This window comes from Melanerpes formicivorus, unplaced genomic scaffold (genome assembly GCF_026170545.1).
Source record: "Melanerpes formicivorus ecotype bairdi unplaced genomic scaffold, bMelFor1.0.p_v2 SCAF_214, whole genome shotgun sequence".
Lineage (NCBI taxonomy): Eukaryota > Metazoa > Chordata > Aves > Piciformes > Picidae > Melanerpes > Melanerpes formicivorus.
The window spans coordinates 368,659-387,468 of NW_027142566.1; the positions used below are offsets into that span (position 1 = coordinate 368,659).

The window sequence follows — 18,810 nt, forward strand, 5'->3', positions numbered from 1 at the left end:
TCCTTCCAGCTATACTCTGAAGCCTCTCATGCTCTTCAAGTCCGTCAGAGCAGAAGTCCCAAAGCCAGACACTAAGAATCCAGATGTGGCCACAGCAGTGCTGAGTGCATGGGAGGACAATTCGTCTGTCTGGGTGGCCACAATCCTCCTACCACAGCCCAGCTGCACTTGGCCTTCTTCACTCTGCTCAGCCTCTGCTCCATCCCAGGCCATTGGCAATGGTCCCTGCCAGAGGCCTTTCTGCCTGGGGACAGAGCAGAATCTTCAGCTCCAAAGAAACAACTAAGGCCCCTCCCTGCTGCTGCCTCTCAGCTTGGCAGACACAAGGGATGGCACAGTCCCCAGCCCAGCCCTGGGCCTGCTGATGTGCAGAAGAACCTGAAGCACAGCTAAGCTGCCCATGGCATTGCCACTCATCTCCTCCCGGTGCCCATGAGATGCTCAGCCACAGCTCAACTCCTGCTCCTCTCCTGATACTGCTCTGGGAGCTCCCAGCCCCTGCCTTGTGCCAAGCGGAGTCACTCAAGGGTAGGAGGGGATATAAAAGAGGGGTCAGAGCACAGGAAGGAGGTTTGGGGATGAAGTGTCCAAGGGAAGGCTGCAGGCTCAGAGATGCCTTTGAGGGCTGGGCTCAGGCCAGGACTGAGGTGCGGTTCTGGTGTCCTGATGAGGCCAGTCTGAACTGGGAGGGCTTCAATCACAGAATCACAGAATATGAGGGGTTGGAAAGGACTTCCAGAGATCCTCCAGTCCAAGCCCACTGCCGGAGCAGGATCACCCAAGGTTGGTCACGCAGGAATACATCCAGACAGGTTGGAAAACCTCCAGACAAGGAGACTCCACAACCTCTCTGGCAGCCTGCTCCAGGGCTCCAGCACCCTCACAACACAGGAGAGTCTCTCCATGCTGAGGTGTAACCGCCTGTGTTCCATCTTGCACCCATTGCTCCTTGTCCTGTCACTGGGCACCACTGCCAAGAGCCTGGCACCTTCATCTGACACCTCCTTCTGATATTGATAGCCACTGATCAGATCCCCTCTCAGGCTTCTCCCCTCCAGACTAAACAGCCCCAGGGCTCTCAGTCCTTCACAGAATCACAGAAACATTCAGGTTGAGGAAGACCCTCAAGATCCCCAAGTCCAGGCAATAACACTACTCTACAAGGGTCACCCCTAAGCCATGTCCCCAAGCACCACATCCAAACCGCCTTGAGACACCTCCAGGGTTGATGACTCCACCACCTCCCTGGGCTGCACATTCCAGACCCTGACCACTATTGTTGGGAACATTTTTTTCCTACTATCCAGTCTAAACCTTCCGAGTCTTAGTTTGAGGCCATTCCCTCTTGTTCTGTCACTAATGACCTGTGAGAAGAGACCAGCAGCAGCCTCTCCACAACCTCCTTTCAGATAGTTGTAGAGAGCCATGAGGTCTCCCCTCAGCCTCCTCTTCTCCAAACTAACCATCCCCAGCTCCTTCCATTGCTCTTCATCACATTTATTCTTCAGGCCCTTCCCCAGCTCCTTGCCCTCCTCTGCCCTGGCTCCAGCACCTCCACATCTCTCTTGGATGGAGGTGCCCAAAACTGGACACAGCACTCGAGGTGTGGCCTCACCAGAGCTGAGTACCAGGGGGCAGTCACCTCCCTGCTCCTGCTGGACACAGCATTTCTGATCCCAGCTAGGATGCCTTTGGCTTACTTGGCAACCTGGGCACACTGCTGGCTCCTATTCAGCTGCTTGTCCATCAGAACCCCCAGGTCCCTTTCTGCCAGCAGCTTTCCAGCCACACTGCCTCTGTAGCATTGCTTGGGGTTGTTGTGACTCAGGTGCAGGACCTGGCACTTGGCCTTCTTGAAGCTCCTCCTGGGATCGTTGGCCATGGATCCAATCTATCCAAGTCCCTCTGCAGAGCCTCCCTACCCTCATGCAGATCAACACTGCCACCTAACTTGGTGCCATCTGCTGACTCACTGCTGACTCACTCTGTGTCTTCACCAAGGTCATCAATAAAGATGTTAAACAGAAGTGGTCCCAACACTGAGCCCTGAGGAACAACATCTGTGACCTGCCACTAGCTGGATTGGACTCCACTGAGCACCACTCTTTGGGCCCTTTCACCCAGCCAGGGCTGTATCCAGCAGAGCATTGCTTATCTAAGCCAGGGATGGGTCCTGGGCTGTCCTGGGATGGAATCAGGGTTCCAGGAGATGCACTTTGTACTGGGATGAGACTCAGACTGTGCTGGGAGATGGCAATGGGATCCCATTTGTACCAGGATCAGGCCACAGCTGCACTGGGATCAGGATATCCACTTTGTACTGTACTGGGTGAGATGGCAAAGAGATACAGTTTGTCCTGGGATAAGACCACATCTGAGCTGGGAGTGGTTCAGGACATGCAGTTTGTACTGAGATGTGACAAGGTCTGTACAGGAAGGTGATGAATGGATCCCAAATTGTACTCTGTGGGGACCAGACTGTACTGGAATGAGATCCAGGCTGTACTGGGAGTGCATAAGGGGATCAAGTTTTCATTGAGACAAGGCCTAATGTGTAGCAGGATGGATTAAAGGGATACTGTTCAGACTGGGACAAGGCCCAGGCTGTACTGGGAGGGCATGAGGGTGTGCAGTTTGTACTGGGATGGGTGCAGTCAGTACTGTGAAAGGAGCCAGGGGACAGATTCTGTACTGGGATGGGACCCAGGTTGCAGTGCTACAGGACAGTATGATCCAGTTTGTACTGGGATGAGGCCACATCTGTACTGGGAGGGGTTACAGGAACCATGTTTGGACTGACTCTATACTGGAATGGGGTCAGGGTATCCACTTTGGACTCTGAGGAGGTGCAGTCTGTAATGGAAGGGGGTTGGGGTATGAAGGCATGAGGAGACCTCCTGTTCTGATGGCAGGGCTGCTCTGGAGCACAGCTCTGTAAAAGAAGCAGCCATGGCCTGTCCCTGCCTGCAGTCCCAGCACTGCCACACAGCAGCACAGTGCCCAAGCTGCCAGAGCACTCAGGCCTTGCCCCAGCACAGAGGCTCAGCAGGAGAGGGTGGAAGGGAAGGAAGAACAGCTGAAGACAGCTCAAGCTCTGGGGCTGCCTGGCACTGCTGCTGTGCTGGGACTCTGCCCCTCCACCTCTGCACACAGGCACTGCCCTGCAGCTCTACAGAAGAACTCAAGGAACAAACTCAGAGAAACAACTCCCTGCAGGGTCCTTTATTGTGTTAAACACACAGGGAGCACAGCTCCTCATGTCTGCAGCCTCTGGGTCACACCAGACAGGACAACACTGAACCAGAAATGGTCTGAAGACAGACATTTTTGTGGGTACAGCATTGTCATAATGGGAACAGCCCCGGGGGCAGCCAGAACTCGAGCAACCAGGCTGGGCCAGCACTGAGCGACATCAGAACTGCTCTGCAGGAGAAGACAAAGAGTTTATTGCTTCTGAAAACATCCCGTGATAAATTGGCTCAGGGCAGCCTTGAGCTCCTGGTTCCTCAGGCTGTAGATGAGAGGATTCATTGCTGGAGGCACCACTGAGTACAGAACTGACACCCCCAGGTCCAGGGATGGGGAGGAGATGGAGGGAGGCTTCAAGTAGGCAAAGAAGGCAGTGCTGATAAACAGGGAGACAACAGCCAGGTGAGGGAGGCAGGTGGCAAAGGCTTTGTGGCGTCCCTGCTGAGAGGGGATCCTCAGCACTGCCCTGCAGATCTGCACATAGGACACCACAATGAACACAAAACAGACAGAGAATAAACAGGCACTGGCCGCAGTAAGCCAAAGTTCCCTGAGGTAGGATGTGGAGCAGGAGAGCTTGAGGATCGGGGGGATTTCACAGAAGAACTGGTCCACAGCAATGCCCTGGCAGAGGGGCAGGGAAAATGTATTGGCTGTGTGCAGCAGAGAATACAGAATCCCACAGGCCCAGACAGCTGCTGCCATGTGGACACAAACTCTGTTGCCCAGGAGGGTCTCATAATGCAGGGGTCTGCAGATGGCAACATAGCGATCATAGGACATGGTGGTGAGCAGAAAATACTCTGCATTAATTAGGAGCATGAAAAAGAAGACCTGGAGAACACATCCTGCATAGGAGATGTCCCTGGTGTCCCTCAGAGAATTGGCCATGGACTTGGGCACAGTGGTGGAGATGGCACCCAGGTCAAAGAGGGCAAGGTTGAGGAGGAAGAAGTACATGGGGGTGTGGAGGTGGTGGTTCCAGGCTATGGTGGTGATGATGAGGCCATTGCCCAGCAGGGCAGCCAGGTAGAGGGCCAGGAAGAGGCAGAAGTGCAGGAGCTGCAGCTGCCTTGTGCTTGAGAATGGCAGGAGGAGGAAGTGGGTGATGGAGCTGCTGTTGGCCATCTGCTGCCTGTGGCCATGGAGACCTGTGCAAGGAGGGAAAGGCAGTGACAAGTTAGGGCACATTTCTCTCAGCCTCCCTCCCTGAGCTGCATGAATAGTGGATCAGCTCAGTACCAACACTACCAACCCATGTCAGAGTTCATCACAGCTTCAAATGCAGCAGGGAGACAGAATTTTGCCGTGAAAATTTCCTCTCAGTTAGAAGCAAATGAAGCTGCATTGACAAGCAAGAGCTACACTCAACAATGGAATGCAATGAACAGGTACAAAACATACAGGAGTGACAATATTAGACAGGTATTTACAATTCGCAAATGACATGAAATCCCCCTGGCCAGGGACCAGGGAAGCTGTTCCACTGCCCCTACCCTCTAACCTCCTGTTCCAATAGAGAAAGGAGGAGTGGAGAGAGAAAAAAAGCAGTGGGTTAGACTTAGCCAAGGCCAGCCAAAGCAGGGGATGTCTCCTGAGTGAAGCAAAACAGCTGAGATCAGAAGAGAGAGAGAATTGTTATGGTACAACTATATTTAAAAGACAGAGTCTAAAACCACCACACCCATGGAGAGGTGGAGAAACAGGGAGCAGGCCTGCAGTGCTGCAGAGACAGTGAAGGGAAGAGAGAAAGGCAGAGGGGCTGGGAGTGAAGCCTTCTCCTTACCCAGCTCTGATCACTGCTGCTCACAGGATGGAAGTGAAGGGCTTTGGTCCTCCTTCTGTGTGCACACCCCAGGAGCCTTCAGCTGAGCATCAGCTGCTGAGATGGAGATGCCTCCAGGAGCTACAGCTGCAGTGTCCTGCACCCACAGCCTCACTGTGTCAGTGACTGCAGTGATGTCTCCTCCAGTGAGCTCTCAGCATCGTCCCAGTCCTGTCCACCTTGAAGCTCTCTCTGCCTTCCTCATCTCCCTGAGATCCTCTGGCAGTGTCCTCAGCCCTGCTGTGCTGTGCAGAGGAGCAGCTCCATGCCAGAGCTGTCTCCTGCAGCACTGCCTGCTTGACAGCAGCTTCCTCCAGACCAGGAGCCTGGCCCAGCTCAGCAGCAGTGGACCAGCCCAAGGCATTTAAAGGAGCCCTCTGCTAGGTTTGCTGCTGAGTCCATGAACCTCAGAGACTGAGAAGCTGATGAAACCTCTCCAGAAGTCAGTCAAATACAAACTCTGAAGTTTCTTCTACTTTTAATGGGTCCCAGTGAAGCATACTGGGAAAGGGTCCCCAGGGTCTGGTTAGAGCAGAAGGAGACAGTGGATGCAAGGGAAGCTTCACTGGAGGCACTGAAGCATCTCCAGGCTCTGGTGAGAGCAGAGAACTGAGGCAGTGCTGACAGGTCAGGACAAGCAGCTAAAGGTGGCTCTGCTGCTGAGGAAACCTGGAGGGGTTTCATTGATCCAAAGGGCCAAGCCCTGACCCCAAGCCCCTGGAAAGGCAGATCCTGTCCCTCAACTATGGCTCTGGTTCTGCTGGGGGCAGTGGGGAGTGAGGTTGAGCAGTGACCAAGGTAGGACCTTGTCAGGTTTTGCTGTGGTTTGCTTGCAAAGAGACAACTCCTGCTGAAAAGGAATGAAATGTACCTTTAAAAATACTTTTTATCAGATGCTTTGTGCAATAAAAACTTCTCCAATTAGCTGCAGAAACCTTGGCAATAATTAGAGGTTCAGCAGTATTTAATGAGCCCCATGGAGTATTTGGGACTGATGACATCATCCTTAGGTACTGCCAGGAGACTCTGCCAAGGTACTGCCAAGAAGCCTCTCAAGAAGTCCGAGTCAGAAGAAAACTCCAAAGTACCTTGAAGCACTGATTGGCCTCACTGAGGCTTGTTACTGACAAAGGCTCCCCAGGGACTCGTTAGAGCACCTTGTTAGAGGCCAGGATTGCAGGGAGACAAAAGCAAAGAACAGGGCAGAAAAACTTGCCTTTGGTCTAGGAAGCAGAAAGGCCAAGCCCTGACCACTGCCCTTGGAATAGAAGAACCTCACAGCCTCAAAGCAAAGTTTCTCCTCACAGGCCTTGGTGGCAGAGGCAAGTGCCAGAGCCAAAGGCACAAAGACCTTGGTCCTGTTGAGACTCTCAGCCTTGCCAGAGCCCTTGGCCATGCCTACTGCAGCCTCTCCTACACTGTCCCATGCCTGCAGCTCTTTCCCTTCAGGCTGCTGACACCAATCTTGCTTCCCCAGCCAGCTCTCCCCCTGCCATTTCCATCCCTTCCTTGATCTGTCTCAGCTCTCTCTGCCATTTCCTGAAACCTCTGGATGGCCTCATGCATAGCAGCTCTGCACTTTCAGGGACATTTCTCTGGCCACATCTCCACTCTGAACCTTCCAAGCTGCACTTTGTGGAGGTTTTGGTCTCTCTCCACTCCCCAGAAGAGCTCCATCCTCTCTGAAACCACTCTTCAGCCATGTGCACACTGGGCTGGCAGTGCCCTGAGCCTCCATTCACCAGGCTGGAGCAGCCCAGGTCCCTCAGCCTCTCCACAGAGATGTCAACCTCCATCCTGGCAGATCTCCTCTGCACTCTCTGCAGTTCCTCCCTTCTCCATCAGGCTGCAGAACTTCACACCAAGACACCAAGCATCCAGATGTGGCCACAGCAGAGCTGACTTTGGGGGCAGGACAACTTCTGTGTCTGGGTGGCCCTACTCCTCCAGCCCAGCCTAGCTGCAGTTGTCCTTCTTCCCTGTGTGCAGGGTTTGTTCCATCCCAGGGCATTTGGAATGGTTCCTGCCAGACCCTATGGTGCATTTCTGACTAGGGATGGGACACACTAGAAACCCCAGCTCCAAACAACAGGCAGAAAGTTTGTACTGGGATGGGGCCCAGTCTGTCAGGGAGTGGGTAAGGGGATATATGATATAGGAAGTTCCACTTCAACAGAAGGAAGAACTTCTTTACTGTAAGGGTGACAGAGCCCTGGAACAGGCTGCCCAGAGAGGTTGTGGAGTCTCCTTCTCTGGAGACTTGCCAGCCCTGTCTGGATGTGTTCCTGTGAGACCTGCACTGGATTCTATGGTCCTGTTCTGGCAGGGGGACTCAGAGATCTCCAGAGGTCCCTCCCAACCCCTAACATCCTGTCACCTGTGACCCTGTGAACTGTCCCAGGGCTCTGAATCCAAAGGATATCCCAGTAGGAAATACCAAGGTTCCAGCTACAAATCATGAAGTCTGTCTGAGCTTCATCTTCAAGGATCCTTCTGAAGTCACCTTCCACTGCCCCTTTGGGCTCTTCTGGGCTCTCAGCTAATGCATCCATGTGGCAAGTCCAGCTGCCTTCAAAGCAGTGTAAGTTGTTCACAGAAGCTGAGAGGCTCTTTCCATTTTGCTTGGAGAGGCTCCTGATTGTCATGGGTTGAGTTGACTCTGCTGCTGTTATCCAGACCATGCTGCAGCCATGCCAGCCTCAGAAATGAAAGTGCTGGCTGGAGCAAAGGATGATGGGGCTTGAAGTTCAGATTGCAGCATGGGAGGCTCCCTGTTCCAGTTGCTGCTTCTGGGTTCTGGGATTTTTTGGGTGTTGGCTGCTCTGCTGGGATGGCAGTGGGACAGGGAGGGGTAGGGGAGCAGCTCCCTGGTTTGGGCTTTTGCCTTGCTTGCTGCTGCTTGCTGCTGCTTTCCACTGTGCCTTTTCTGCACACAGGCTGAGGTCACTGTACTTTTGTATTCTGATTGTCTGATTTGCTCAGGAAACTCTTCTCTCATTTGTTTCTGTATCAACACAAAGAGGTTTTGTGTGGTGTTCTTTTCCCCTCAGTTCTGTGTTGGGGGAGGCAGAGAGGTTAAGCTGCTGGGTCAGCTGGACCCACTACATTCCTTTTCTGATGCCCAACATGGGGCAGGAAAGCAGCTGCCTTAATGAGGGCAGATTTTGGCAGGACTGAGGTAACAAAAAGAGAGGAGAAGAGGATTCAGTTAAGGCTTGAGGCTTGTCAGCAGAGTTTGACTGAAGTTTTCTTCCCTGTGGTGTGTTCACATTGTTGATGGATTTGCTTTCAGAAGGCTGATGAGCTGCAGTCCTGTTTGTGCTGCTGCTGGTGCTGTTAGCTTAGGGCAATGGCTCAGAGCTGTGCTGTCCACTGCTGGGCATCTTGCTCTGGTTTCATCCAGAGCAATACAGAACACTCCCAAGGAAACCACTGTGAGATCTGCCCAGATGCTGGATACTGAGGAGTGGCAGGGGGTGGGGGAGGGAAGGGGCAAATTCTTAGGCTGGTGGTCACCTCTGGTGCTTTGGAATTTCAGCCCTGAGCAAGTGCAAAATCCTCTCCAGCTGGGGAAAGGTTTGGGAAAAGTCTGTTGTCAGCCTGGGAGTTCCTGAGAGACAGAAATCACTGCAGTGAGCTTGGGCCTGGCCCATGCCTCTCGAGCCCTTCTCATCTCTGTGCAGAGGGCTCAGGGGCAAGAGAAGGTCTCAGGACCTACAGACAGTGCCACAGGCATGGCAGCTGTGTCAGAGAAGCAGCCTGTGCCAGGATCAGCTGCCCCTCATAGTGAATGGTGCTTATGACCAGGATTGTGGCCCAAATATTACCAGAACATGCTTCTGTGTGTGTGACTCAAACCTCCTTTGTCCCCCCTCTCTTCTGCAGTCAGTGGGTGTGGACCTTGGCACCACTGAGTCCAGGTCAACAATCTGCCTGGGCATGTTTCCACCCCTGTGGTAAACAAGGCCCAGGCTACATGTTTGTTTACCCTGTTTACAGCGTGTGCTTATGGTTATTTGGCAGAGTATCAGTTGATTGGTTAATTATTGTGTTAGCAGTGGGTGCTGACTGGAGCAGTATTCTTTGGGGCAAATGGTAAATAGGAGTTGTTTGGTAAACAAGTGCCCCCCACGCTGGTGTCCGTGCCTATGCCTGCGTGCGTCTCTGTGCTGCTATGGTCCACCTCACCCGCGACTTGAAGCAGCTCCAGAAGGCCTCGCTGCACATTGCCACTGTTGCCCAGCTGGGGGCAGTGCCGTGCAGCGTGGGGTCAACTGCCGCATGAACCATCGCCACGGGAGGAAACCATGGCAGCCCCTGTGCACCACCGGTCCTGAAGCGCTACAGCCCCCAGAGCGGGGAACCTTTGCCAGGTGCTGCGCTTCGTGGAGCCAGCGGCAAAAGCCTCTGAAGCTTCCCCTGGGAGGCTCCAGGACCTTTGTGCTCTGGGAGAAGCAGCAACCCTGCGGCACAGCCACGCGGTCGGCGCCGTTCTCTAGTTCCTCATGAGGGCACAGCCGTGCTGCGCTGTCAGGACTCTAAACACATCACCAAGGAAAGATTTCATGAGGTTCTCAGCTCGTGAGGAAGCCAAACCTTTGCTTTATAGAATCTGGGTTCAGGTAGTGCTGAAACTGTCCTGGGTTGAGGGTTTGCTGGTCACTGACAAACCCCTCCCCCACTGCTTTTCCAATCAGTTTCAACTCTAAATTCTATAACTCATTTGGTTCCTCTGAAGTGCCCAGGCACAAACGTTCTGCAGAGGTGGTTCCACCAACCCAATACTGCTGCCTGTGAATAGAAACTAAATCCCCTGCTGCATAGTTTGTATATCAATAGACTACCAATATATCTATTCATTGATATCCTTGCTGCTCATTCCCGAGGTCACACCTACAACACTCCTGTAGGGATAAAGAAGCCTACAAGGAAAGCAGCTGATCCTTCAAAGGACCAGGAGGGATCAGAGTCCCCATGGGAACAAGAGAATGAGCCTGGGCTGCTGGCTTGGTTCTTATCTCTGGCTTTGGAAGATGGCCAAGGACAAACAGTGGATGAAACAAGCAGCAGGCCCCAGCAAGGCAAAGTAAATCTCTGCTCCTCTGTCCAGGCCTGTGTCTCAGCTGTGAAGGAACTGTCCCAGGAGTTCCATCAGCTCCAGAAGAAGCTTTTATTCCCCACCTGTACAGTCCTGTGTTTCAGCCATGAGGAGCAGCTGCTCCCCTGTCCAAGGGAGAGAATCTGGGAGGCACACAGCACAGCACACCCTCTGCTTTACTTGTGTGACCATGGGGAGGACGTGACCAAGTGGAAGGGAAAACCCAATCCAGTCCTGGCTGCAGGAGTCTGTGACTTACAGGGGAATTGTCCCCCAGAGATGCTGCCTCAGTTTCCAGTGGGAAATGTCCGAAGAAGAGCAGGGAAGCTGAAACTGCTTCTGGTCCTCCTGAAGGGACTCCCAAAGCATCTTCACAAGTTGCAAGGGACCCAAGGCAAAGTTAGAGGGGCTCTGCCTCCAACCAGATGGAGGGGAGAGACAAATTGGTTTGTTGGACTGTACAGAACCATTGGCCTGGCAAGTTGAACCCATGGGAGGATAAAGCTTTAGTAGATACAGGTGCCCAGAGTGCCCTGACACCATCAAACCACAAGGAGTGGAATCCATCTGTGTTTCTGGTGTGACAGGAGGATCCCCACACCTGGATGTGTTGGAAGCTGAGTACTGGGATGCAAGCCACAATTTCCTTTCACCTGGAGGCATGGAAGGAGTCACTAGACTCAGACTGCCCCAGAGGTGGAAACACAGCCCCAGCATTTGCAGCATTTGGACTGGGCATGGACTGATCCAGACTGTGCTGGAACAGAGTGGAGCTGCAGAGCACCTGCAGTGAGCAGCCCTCTGGGTACTGCAAAGCAACCTCCTGTGGAGTGAGAATGGACAGAGCCTGAGGTGTGCTGCTGATTGCTGCTGGGCATGGTGCAGGTGGCACAGAATGAGGGCTTGGGAATATCAAAGGTTAAGCTGGAAATTTGCTGCCATTACTCCACACCATCCTGCCTCATGCCACCTTCACAGGGACAGAGCTGGCTGGAACACAGTACTACAGGGCTTGAAGTTCAGATGGCAATATGAGAGGCTTCCTGTTCTGGTTGCTGCTGTTGGGTTCTGGCTCTCAAATGCTGGCTCTTTGCTGAGGGGGAGGGCTGCCCGGGTTTAACTCCTGGCTGCTGCTGCTTACTGCTGTGCTTCTTTCTGCAAACAGCCTCAGGTCAGTGTGCATTATGGGATCTCCTTTGGATTCAACTCTTTTGATCTTATCTCAAGTCCTTATCTCAGCCCAGAGGGGCTTTTGATTCGTGTGTGTTATTTTTCCCTCCCTTCTGTTTTGGGGAGGAACAGGCAGCTTAACATCTTCTTAGCCCTTCAACCTGTTCCAGCCCCAGAGTGGAAAGCCAACAGAAGCTTTCTGAGTTCTTCCAAAGATCTCTATCAGCTTCCCCCTACACCCTCCAAAGATCTCAAAAGTCAGTCCCAGGACCATCCAAATCCCAAACACCTAAGATCACCTGAAAGCCCCTGAAGAATGCCTCTGAGATGCCCCTCAAGACTCCTCTGAGAAACTCATTTTCCCCTCCCTCAACTGGGCACACAGTTCTACCCCATCCCTTGGGAGCAAATGCCCCAAAATTTGGGCATTGTGGCAGGGATATCTGAAATAAAAGCAAACAGACAGGATTTGGGTAACTTTTGGGTTTTATTGAGACAATTGGTCAATGGACAGAGGATTTCTTCCCCCAGGGAGACACAAAGCATTGGGGAAGAACCAGACAGACCCTGGCAAAGCCCTGCCCAGCTCCACTGGGAGCTCCAGCTGTGCCAACTCAGCACTGTAATTGTTCTCATTAGCAATAATTAGTGTTCAGAAGGGCAGGAAGTGTTTGTTGCTGCTGGTGTCCCCAGTCCCTGAGAAGTGCAAAGGAAAATGGGATGATTTTGGTTCTGGAAAGGCCCTCTCAGAGGGGTCACGGTTACCCAACAGATTCTAGGTGGAGTTATGCCTCCCCTCCAGTGCAGGCTACTCTCTGGTGCGGGTGCAGCGGTGCTTGCTGAGGGAGCGCTTCTGGGTGGAGCTTTTACCGCAATCAGCACAAGTGAAAGACTTCTCACCGGTGTGGGTGCGGCGGTGGCGAGTGAGAATGCCCCTGTGGCTAAAGCTCTTCCGACAGGCATCACAGGTGAATGGTTTCTCACCAGTGTGGGTGCGGTGGTGAACAATGAGATGATCCCTGCGACTGAAGCTCTTGCCACAGTCAGCACAGGTAAAAGCTTTCTCACCGGTGTGGGTGCGGCTGTGAGAAATGAGATGGTCTCTGCGGCTGACGCTCCTCCCGCAGTCAGCACAGGTGTAAGGCTTCTCACTGGTGTGGGTGCGATGGTGGTGAATGAGAGTACTCCTATGTCTGAAGGCCTGGCCACACTCAGCACAGGTGAAAGCCTTCTCACCGGTGTGGGTGCGGCTGTGAGCAATGAGATGGCCCTGGCGGCTGAAGCTCCTCCCGCAGTCAGCACAGGTGTAAGGCATCTCACCAGTGTGGGTGCGGTTGTGGTGAATGAGAGTGTCCCTAAGGCTGAAGGCCTGGCCACACTCAGCACAGCTGAAAGACTTCTCGCCCGTGTGCACACGACGGTGCTCTGTGAGGTCTGCCTTCCAGGTGAAGCTCTTGCCCCAGTCGGTACACCTGTACGGCCTCTCACCACTGTGGATAAGTTGGTGCTGGATGAACAGAGTACTCGTGGTAAAGGCCTTGCCGCACTCAGCACAGGGGAACAGATGCTCTCCAGTGTGGATACGGCGATGGATGGTGAGAGTGGAGCTCTGTTTGAAGCTCTTGCCGCAGTCCCTGCAGTTGAAGGCCTTCTCACTGGTGTGGGTGAGGTGGTGTCGCCTAAGAGTAGAGCGATGCCTGAACCGCTTGCCACAGCTGTGAAAAGAGAAGGGCTTCTCTCCAGTGTGGGTGAGGTAGTGCCGGGTGAGATGGCCGAGCAGAGCGAAGCTCTGGCCTCAGTGAGCACAGGTGAAAGGTTTCTCTCCCGTGTGGGTGCGGCGGTGCTGGATGAGATTACCGCGCTGGGTGAAGCTGTGTCCGCAATCAACACAGGCGACCGGTTTCTCTCCAGTGTGGGTGCGGCGGTGCTTGATGAGCTCAGAGTTCAAGCGGATCCTCTTGCCGCAGTCACCACAAAGGAAAGGACGAGTGCCAGGTTGTGGGCAGTGGTGTTTCACTAGCTCTGAGCTACCTGGAAAGCTCTGCCTACACTCAAGGCACTGATTCAGCTCTTTGGGTGACACTGAGGGACCTGCTCTGGCTTCATCCTCCTCCATACATTCCTCCCCCTCATCCTGGTCATCTTCATCATCATCATTATCCTCGTCTTCATAGTTGCCATTCTCAGCATCATCCTCCATCTTGTCCTCTTTTTCCTCCCCATCCTCCTCTACTTTGGGACAGCACATTGGCTTCTCCAACTTGATCTCTGGGTGCTGCTTCTCCTCCCAGCTCTTGTCTGGGTCCTTCTGTGAGGCCGTGCTGTGGCAGGAAGGGGTCACAGCTGTGCAATAGGGAAGATGGAAGCACCTGAGCCCAGGACCTCAAACCCTCTGATCCTGCCTGGGTCATGACAGTCCCTGACTCCCAACACCCAGCTAGAGGAGAGAATGCAGAGGGGACCTCAAACCTTCAGTTTCTGCCACAGTGTGGGCACAGACCTCCAATACCTGTGCTGAGACCCCAGGTTCCTGTGATCAGTGCCCTGAGGTTCCCTGGGACTTACAAGTGGTCCCACTCTCCTCGACCCTGGTGGCATTGGCAGGGTGTTTCCTGGCCCGATCTCTCCTGGCTCAGGCAATGGAGGCAGCAGCATTGACCAATGAAGACCAAACTACCTTCAACCTTCTCCCACCAACCACCACGTCCAAACCCCTAACATCATCTCCTGCCACACAACTGACTCCCACAAGCCTGGGGAGTTACTAAACTCCAACACCTGATGTGCCTCAGAACCCCTGGAGGGGTGAAATGTGGTGGGCAGGAGGAGGCGGAAGAGGCTGGGAGGTGCCCTGGGACTCTGGGATGCTGGGAGCTGGGGTCCTGCTGTTGCCCCACTCTGGGTTTCTTATCTGCAGGGCTGCTCCAAGGGACAGATCTGCAAACTCTTCTTTTCCACAGCACACAGGGGCAGGGATGATGGAGAGAGAGGGACACAACTCCTGCCACAGAGAAGCAAAGGTCTCAGAGAGCACTGACCTGCAAGAGATGGCTCAGCACTGCCCAGGACCAGGCAGCACAGCTCAGCCTTCCTGGGGGCAGCTCCCAAGCCCAGCAGCACAGCCACAGCACACAGCCAGGGCTGATCAAGATGGGAGGCCTCAACAAGTGCAGACTCAGTACCTTGCCCAGCACACAGCCCCCAGCACACAGCTGCAGGCCAGCACCACAACACAGCTGCCTCCACACAGCCTCTCACAGGTGTTGCCTAAAGCATCCTCCCACTGCCTGCCCAGGGCTCTGCTGCCTGCAGCTGCCTTTGCCAGCAGATCTTGCTCTGGACCCAGCTCTCCTCCCTGGCTCTGCCCCCACCCCACACACTCTGTGCTCAGCTCTGCCCTGCACACACCTCTCTGCTGCCCACTCCCCAACAGAAGATCACAGCAGCCCTCAGGACACAGACAAAGGGAGCTTCATGATCTCTGCAGATACAGCAAAGGGGGAAAGGGACTTGGGCAGCTTTTTGCTAAACCTCTTCAGCCCTCACTGGGATGCTGGAGGAGTCTCTGGCTCCTGCCCAAACCTCACACCTCCAGCACCCTTCACACACCTGCAGCCCAAAGAGACTCACTGGAAAGGGTTCGGCTTCCTTCTCTCCCTGACCATTTCTCTCAGCTTGCTCTTTGCAGTTCCCTGGAGCTGCCACTCCACATCCCCAAGAGAAAATGAGGTTGGATGGGAGGGCACAGTGCCCATGGGCTGCTGTTCATCTCCCAGCTGACACAGGCAGAGCTGCAGCACAATTCACTCCTTTCAGCTCCTCAAATGCTGCCAGATTCTGCCATTTCCTGCACACTCATTTGCCACATGGGACCTGGATCCTCTCCTCTTTTTGGGGGGGATGAGGCCTAATTCCTGCCTGGCCACTCCCAGGCCCTTCCCTCAGTCCCAGCCCATCCATGTCCCTGCTGCCTTGGCTCTCCCATGGCCCTGTGTCCCCCACTTCCACTGCCACTGCAGCTGGAAAGGTGGAGTGGGAAATGCTGTGGCTGAGGAAGCATCTAAGGAACTGGGCTGGAAGCAGCAGCACAAGAATGGAAGGGGCCTGAGACTAAAGGCTGGGATCAGCTGGAGGGCTGAAAGAACAGCACCTAGCCAAGGGGGGGTTACAGGTGAGGGCTGGGGAGGGACCCTGCAGCCACCTCAGGCAGCAGCTGATGAGAGGAAGGGGGACAGAGAGGGAGTGAGACCTCAGGTGACTCCTGCCATGGGGGATGGCAGGCCTGTGTGGGTAGGAGCCCTGAGTGCCTGCTTGGGCTGTGCTGCATGTCAGGAGGGGACAGGGGACTGTCCTCAGCCAGCCAGGGTTTGGGACTTTGAGCCTCTGGGGTCAGCTGCTGCCAGCACCATTGGAGGTAGGAGCCAGGCAGAGACACACAGCTGCAGAACTAAGCCCTCCCACCCCCTGCAGCCTTCACCTTCCATCTCTCCATCCAGTGCTCCAGCTCCACTCACTTGGTGCCCTCTCAGAGTCACCAGGGTCCTACAACGTCACCAGGGCTGATCTACACAGCCAGCAGGGCCCAACAGAAGCCCCTGGATGAGGATCCTTGTTGTCGGTGTACGGCACTAGGATGTCTTACACCAGAGATCAGAGACCTCCAGCAGGGACAGCAGAGTCCAGAGGGACACCACAAAGTGTCATCTAGCTTAGTTCATTCCCACAAGGCCTGCACCCACTCTCTACAAAGGAACAGCACAGGATCTCCAACCTCCTTTGCCCTTCCTCTCTGCTCCCAGCAACAGCTTCTGGGATCTCTCTCTGCAGAGGAGCTTTGAGGCCTTGGCAATGCTGCCAACTGCGGCCTGGAGCGGCCTGGCTCACCTGGGAGCTGCCTACCAGAATCTGTAACTGCAGCTCTTGGGTATGGGGGGAGGAGGGGCAGAGAGGCATGGGGGAGGGGGAAGGCATTTGGGGCCTGGGCTTCTGGCCTGCTTTGGTGGAGCTCTGGAGGAAGCTTTGGCCTAGGGAGGTTGCTTGGCTCCCGTGGCCCAGGCACACTATGGATTGGTGTGGATTTGATGCTTTGCACTGTAGGATGCAGCTCTGAACAGCACAGCCATGGAAACTGCCCAATTCTATCCAACCCTCTGGCCACAGCTTGGCATCAACTCCTTTCACAAGGCTCAAAGAGAGCCTCTCTGCCTCCTGAAACCTAAGACAATACCCTGCAGAACAAGTTGGAGGAGCTCAAGGGGACAAGCTGCAGAGGGGGCCCAGGGCAACCTCCTGAGCTTCAACAAGAGCAAGGGCAGGGTCCTGCCCCTGGCCAGGCACAATCCTCACAATCAGCACCGGCTGGGGGAGGAGGGGATAGGAAGCAGCCCTGCAGAAAAGGACTGGGGGGTGCTGCTGGACAAGAAGCTGGACAGGAACAGACAGAGGGAGCCTGCAGCCCACAAGGCCAAGGGCAGCCTGGGCTGCACCAAAAGCAGCATAGCCAGAGATGGACAGAGGCCATCCTGCCACTTGGCTGTGCTGAGACTTCACCTGCAGCACTGCAGCCAGCTCTGGAACCATCAACACAGGAAGGACATGGACCTGATGGAGAGGGCCCAGAGGAGGGACACAAAAATGATCAAGGGCTTGGAGCAGCTCTGCTACCAGAACAGGCTGAGGGAGCTGGGGGTGTTCAGCCTGCAGAGGAGAAGACTCTGGGGAGACCTAAGAGTGACCTTCTGGTACCTGAAGGGGGCTACAAGAAGGCTGCAGAGGGACTCTTTGAAGCCATTGCCTCTGGTCCTGTCCCTGCCAGCTTTGCAAACTAGAGCAGAGCAGATTGAGATTGGAGGTGAGGAACAAGTTCTGCACCAGGAGGCTGCTGGAACACTGCAACAGGTTGCCCAGGGAGGGGCTTGAGGTCCCAGCCCTGCAGATGTTCAAGGTCAGGCTGGACAGGGCTCTGGGCAACCTGATATAGTGCAGGATGTCCCTGATGACTGCAGAGGGGCTTGGACTGCAGCACCTTTGCAGCTCCCTGACAACCCAAACCACTCCAGGATTCTAGGAGTCTAAGTGCAGCTTCCTGGGAGAGGAGGAAAAAGATGAGGCAGAGGAGGACAAGGAAGAGGACAAGGAGGAGGAGAACCAAAATCCCTTCCAAACTCCTCCAAACCTCTGCCAAATTCCTGGAAAGCTCTTCCAGCTCTGCAGAGTTCATTCTGAAGAGAGCTGAGGGAGTTGCTAGGCTCAGGGATGTCTTGCACACTCGGCACAAATGCTCCAGAAGCTTTCCAAGTGCCCTCAAAACCAGCAGCACAGCTCTGCTGCCACACAATGCCAGGCTGCAAGGGACCCCAAGGCTCAGCTGCTCCAACCTTGCCAGCTGACACTGGACTGGAAAGGAGCTGGCCCAGCCCCCTGCCAAGCTGAGCCTTCCAACTCTGCCCTGCAGGGGAATCCACCACTGCCCTGGGGAGAGGATTCCAATGGCTGACTGGCAGGGAAAAGCTTTTGCCTCTGCAGGGCACTGTGCCACTTCAGCTCAACTCTTGCAGCAGCTCTTTGAGATCTGCCTTTGGAGCACCACAAACTCTGAAGCACTGCAGTGCAAAGCAGCTCAGCTTCAACTTCCAACTGCCTGAACTCTCATTTTAAATTCAAGGCAGAGGCCAAGCTCACACCCAGCCCCCAAGCTCAAGAACCAGCAACTAAGGTCAGAGTCAGCTCCCAAGCCCAAGAATCCAGATCAGAAATGCAGAGCCAGCCCCCAGGCTCAGAGCCAGCTCCTAAGTTCACATCCAGGCCCCAAGCTCAAGAACCAGCAGCTAAGATCAGAACAGTTCCCAAGCTCAGAGCCAGCCCCCGAGCTCAAGAACCAGCAATTAAGGTCAGAACACTTCCCAAGCTCAGAGCCACCTCCAGAGCTCACACCCAGGCCCCAAGCTCACAAGCCAGCAAATAAGGTCAGAACCACATTCCAAGCTGAAGAGCCAGCCACTAAGGTCCAGGACCTAGATCAAAAGTGCAGACTCAGCTCCCAAGCCAGCAACTAAGGTCAGAATCACTTCCCAAGCTCAAGAACCAGCCCCTGACCTCACAGATAGGCCCTGAGATCAAGAACCAGACCCCAAGCCCAGAGTGAGTAACTAAAGCTCAAAACCCCTTTCCAAGTTCACACCCAGCCCCCAAGCTCCAGAGCCAGCAACTAAGGTCAGAACCACTTCCTAAGCTCAAGAACCAGCACCCAAGCTTCAGAACCTAGATCAACAGTGCAGACTCAGCTCCCAAGCTCAGAACCAGCAACTAAGACCACAACCACTTCCCAAGCTCACACCCAGCCCCCAAGATCAAGAAACAGCTCCCAAGCTCCCAAGCCAGCACCTAATGTCAAAACCCTTTCCAAGCTCAGGAATCAGCCACCAGGCTCCAGTACCAGCAACAAAGGTCAGAACCAAGCTCCAGAGCC

The 18,810-nt window shown here is 54.4% G+C and overlaps 1 protein-coding gene and 1 pseudogene across 1 annotated transcript in view; one reads left to right on the forward strand and one right to left on the reverse strand.

Annotated features, from left to right (window-relative positions):
• LOC137457954 (zinc finger protein 420-like) overlaps window positions 1-18,810 on the forward strand; it is a 60,930-nt gene that overhangs the window by 20,450 nt on the left and 21,670 nt on the right. The window lies entirely within an intron of this gene.
• On the reverse strand, window positions 11,955-13,542 carry LOC137457955 (zinc finger protein 135-like; annotated as a pseudogene).